Source organism: Hippocampus bargibanti, linkage group LG01 (assembly GCF_051943395.1).
Source record: "Hippocampus bargibanti isolate YZ-2025 linkage group LG01, ASM5194339v1, whole genome shotgun sequence".
Classification (NCBI taxonomy): domain Eukaryota; kingdom Metazoa; phylum Chordata; class Actinopteri; order Syngnathiformes; family Syngnathidae; genus Hippocampus; species Hippocampus bargibanti.
This window is the reverse complement of record NC_142734.1, coordinates 26567700-26573055: the sequence shown is the minus strand read 5'-3', so window position 1 is coordinate 26573055 and position 5356 is coordinate 26567700.

The window sequence follows — 5356 nt, the reverse complement described above, 5'->3', positions numbered from 1 at the left end:
TAACAAAGGATTCATGACTACTGCACTGCGCAAGCCTCGTCGCGTTTGAATCGCGTCACTCGACGAGCCGCAACGTCCACGTAAACGCCCGGCCGAGACCTCCTTCCAGGTGGCAGTCCAGGGTGACCCTGGGTGACTGGCATTGCACGCCCACGTCCAGCCACGCTGTCGTCGTGCATGACGAATTGAGTCTCATCCACGACGAGCCGTGCAACGTCCGCGTCAATGTCAGTCCGAGACCCCACTCACCGCTGGATCCCGGAGCGGCTCTGGACTGGTCTCGTTCCCCCGGAGCCGGGCAGTTCACGCCCACGTCGGCGTCCAGCCGAGACCTGGTCCAATACGGCCGTACGGGGTGCCATTCTGCGCCTGGCAGTTCGACGTCCACGCAGAGCCATGCGCCGTCGCGTGACCGTGCGAGAGGGATCGCACTCACGCCCACGACGATCCGTGCCGCGTCTTCGTCCACCCCAGGCCGAGTCCCGTTCCCATCAGGCCGCCGCCCGTCGTGTGCTGGAGAGGCGGCGCAAGAGGAAACCGTAACTACACTGGCCTGTGGCAAAAATGACTTTGACACCCTTCTTCTACATCTTTGATGGCATGTGTTCCTTCACGCCCCTGCTCTCCTGCCCCATCTTCATGACACTTTTTTTTTTTAGTTCCAGGCCTATCATATGAAGTAAGTCACTTTCTGGGAGGGTAAGCTTGTGGTTTGTGCTAAACTAGTTTAATCTTATTCTGGAACGTGGATGACATTTGTTTTTTAAAATCACTGTGTTTGTAAGACCTTTACGGTGGTGGTGGGGGTGCTTATGTTGGATTTTAATCCATAGTTTTCAGCGCCAAAGCCTAGCATAGCACCTGACCACCCGACTACCTTCCTGGGAGCAAGCAGGGTCTTTAGACTACAATAGGCTCATTTTATGCCACAAATTAGTTGTTCATTAGATTGTGTTTGGGTTGAAGTCATTTTGGGTTGACTTCCGACTTGGCTTTTGCTGCACATTTTTGGTGTTGGGTGCTCCTCTTCCCTCAGTGCTGTCCAAAAAATGGCCTTAGAGTTTATTTCATTTTTTTATGATGTACCCTGAAGCTTCTGACGCTGTCTTTGTGCTTTAGTCAACATGGTGCTGAATGCTAGATGACATCTCTTTCCCATTCGTGAAATACCAGACAAGCTAGGCTACATGGGATCCTTCCAGTCACATAATTCATGACGAAAGACGAGTGGTGCTGATGTTTACATGTGGTCACATGGTGGCGCTATGAGTTTTGAATGAACTTGTGCCAAATGCAGTGTTCTATTGTAATAATGTTATTATCGTTGTTGGGCTTTTTGCCTCTGGTGAGTGTATTTCTATTTTTACAAGACACACATCCATTATCATGGAGTGTAGATGGCTGCTGATAGAATGGAGACAACGTCTTCAAATTAAAGTCACATTAATGGACTTCCTGTTACAGTTGATCCTTGAAAAAAGTAACCCCTCATCCCCTCTGAATGTTCAGGACCCTCTTGTTTGCTACAGCAGCCACCAGGTCCCAGAACTTGCCCTTTGATGTCACCTTTGTAACCTCCTAACATCCACAAGTTATGTTGTCTTGTTCCTATGGTGAGTGCTGAGTTCCAATATTGTGTGGTTGCCATGGCAACAGCAGAAGAAACAGTGCAGTATAATTGATGATTGATAAGAGATGATTGGTTAGTGGCCGGCCACTGCCTTCCTTAAACCTTTTGTGTCACTTTGCATTGTGAATGACAATACAGTATGTTGAAAACATTCAAATAAAGCATTAACAAAGGATTCATGACTACTGCACTGTCATTTTGTCATGATCTGGTTGGCGACCAACGGGGGGCGCTGTCAGCCCCGCCTGCACCTGCACAGGTGCTGGTCGTCCCGATCAGATTGGCGACCAGCGGGTAGCGACGTCAGCCCTGCCGGCAGCCTCGCAGGTGCTGGTCGTTAAAATCAATGACACTTAAAAGGACACCTGGCACGATCATCCGGTGCCGATTCATTGTTTGTTTGCTGCTTGGTTGCAGCATGCATCGTGTACGTGTTTGTTTAACCTTGGCGGACTTTTACTTTTGGTCTTCTTTTGCTACTTTGTATGTTTTCCATTCAGATCATTTTGATGTTTTACATTTTGTTCCTGCTGATTTTATTTTAATACAATTTGTCAAACAACCTCCTGCTCCATCCTGCCTGCTTTTTGGGATCCGAACCCGCCATCACCACCTCGCAAACCGTGACAGAATGAATCGGCCCACTATCGGATCCCGCAGGTACATCGGACCCGTCTCATTTCCACCCTGTGCCTGGCTATGCTACGTCCACGTTAGCGCAAGCCTCGTCGCGTTTGAATCGCGTCACTCGACGAGCCGCAACGTCCACGTAAACGCCCGGCCGAGACCTCCTTCCAGGTGGCAGTCCAGGGTGACCCTGGGTGACTGGCATTGCACGCCCACGTCCAGCCACGCTGTCGTCGTGCATGACGAATTGAGTCTCATCCACGACGAGCCGTGCAACGTCCGCGTCATTTTGCCCTTTATACAAGTGGGTATTGCTCAAGGGACAAGTTTGTTAACTTTTTATTAAACAGCTAAATTCAACTGCATTTTAAACAGCGATTTCCCCATCACTACGATAAAAGATTATTAAATGGGCTACGTAAAATTATCCAACATCTAATACTGTAATCCCCCGTTTATCGCGGTTAATGGGGACCAGACACCCGCAATGGGTGAAAATCCGCAAAGTGGGGACGACCCCTATCCCTGATTGTGCCCCACCCCGCTCCCTGAGGAATTTGTGTGCAATTGTTTGTGAGTACCAGCATGATTAAAATACAGTAAAGTCTCGTTATATCGATATCGGATATATCGATAGTCCCGGTTATATCGATACTATTTCTATGCACGCACGGAGAAAATTACATGCAAACAGGGTCGGATATATCGATAGTCCCGGTTATATCGATATTTTTTCGGACTCCCTTGAATATCGATATAACGAGACTTTACTGTATATAAACAGTATACTTAAGTCATTCGCTGCAATTCACGAATTTACTCAGGAAATGAAAATCAGCCATAGAACGACATTCCCGAGTTTAACCACGCAATATCAATCGTCTTCGCTCGTCTCTCACTCCTCACACCACCGCTATCCTCGTTCATAGTCTTGTCACCTCCCGGATTGACTATTGCAATTCACTTCTCTTTGGTGTCCCTCAGAAACTTCAACTTGTCCAGAATTCTTCAGCCCGGATCATCACCAGAACCTCATCCTTTCTCCATATCACCCCCGTCCTCCAAGAGCTCCACTGGCTCACGGTCAAATATAGAATCAACTTTAAAATTATTCTTTATACATTTAAAGCTATCCATAACCTTGCCCCCCACCTCCTATACCAATCTGACCTTCTTCAAATTTCTATTCCCTCTCGTTCCCTCAGATCCTCTTCCTCCCTCCGCCTCTGTGTGCCCCCCCCCCTGCCCGTCACAGCGCGATGAGTGACAGAGCCTTCAGCTGCTCCGCCCCCAAACTCTGGAACTCACTTCCTCCCAACATCGATTCTCTTCCCACATTCAAGTCCCATCTCAAAACCCACCTATTTAAAATTGCGTTTTCTGTGTAGCTATCCCTCTTGTTTATATTTATAATTGTATTTTATTTATTGCATTGTATTTGTGATTGTATTTTCTTTATTATAGTACCTATGCTTGTCTGCGACTCTAACGTGTCCTTCAGAGTTTTGAAAGGCACTTAAAATGTCATGTATTATTATTATTATTATTATTATTATTATTATTATTATTATTATTATTATTATTATTGTTATTATTATTATTATTAATCGTGATTCCATTTTTGTTTTTTTTTTTTTTGCGGGAGATGACGGCTGAAGAAACCTTCTCATTGATGTACCACTCCTGTACGACTGAGGGCTTACACAGACGTATTCTTGTGAATCTCGTGAATTAGCCTCCAGGGACCTCCAGCTGCCTTGCTCTTCTCACAGCCTTGACTTGCTCGACTCCACGCCACGATCAAGCTCTGCGATACATCTGCCCGTCACTTCCCCGGGAGATCTGACAACTATCATTCTGCAAAAAAAGAGAAACATCAAACTCTTTACGCTCTATATGTAATGTGTGGTGTGGATTAAACATTCTAATGGCTTCCTCAAATTCATAACGACACTCGAGAGGAAACCATCACTACAATGTGGCCCGTGGCAAAAAATGACTTTGACACCCCGCTACTTTGCTGGTTTCCCAGAGGAGCTGCTATTTTTCGTACAAATCATATATCTCTCTCTCTCTCTCTCTCTCTCTCTCTCTCTCTCTCTCTCTCTCTCTCTCTCTCTCTCTCTCTCTCTCTCTCTCTCTCTCTCTCTCTCTCTCGTGCAAACGCACACTTCCCCCTGACACACACACACAAACACTTCCCCCTGACACACGCACAACCCGCGCGCGCGCACACACACACACACACACACACACACACACACACACACACACACACACACACACACACACACACTCACTCACTCACTAAATGGCAAGAACTGATCAAGGAAAGCACTTGATTAAACTGATCAAACAGTAACACCCCCCCACACACACAACCACTAAATCGGAAGCACTGATCAAGGCAAGCAAATGAATAGAGTGATCAAACAGTAACCCATGTGATTAGACAGAGAATGTTTGGCGGGAATTGGATGAGAGGATGAATTGGCTGAGAAGATGCACAGCCAATTCATATGGCTATAAATCATCAGTTCTGTCATTGGTCAACTCAGAGATGGGAAACAATCAAGCTACAGCCATGTACAAAACCTCTGAGTCATTTGGCATGTTTTTCTGAAGTTTTTTTTTTTTTTCAAATCCGTGATGCACCAAACCCGCGATAAGCGAACCCGAAGTAGTGGGGATCACTGTTTTGGTCACTGCATAGTTTGCATCCTTGATTTTGCTTCAACATCTTTGTCAGTGGAATGTGATACAATTCCTTTTGTTATTCGACGTAGCTTTTATCTCTCGTAGCTTTTATCTCTCAACATTTAGTTTTCAGTACAAATGAAACATAAGCATAATGAAAACAAAATAAAATTAGACTCTGGATGACATCCATCTATGGCGCAATACTGTTTTTAATCTTTTAAGGCTGTTTGTGTGTGTGGGGGGGTACTTTAAGGTATTTATTTAATCCGGTTGACAGAAAAACAGACGCGCAGACCCGCCTCTCCCTCCTCATCCAGATTTGTTAATTGGTCATTTCATCTGTCCATATAGGTCAGCCGATTACTTGACGTCACATTGGATTTTCCCTACAACACCCAA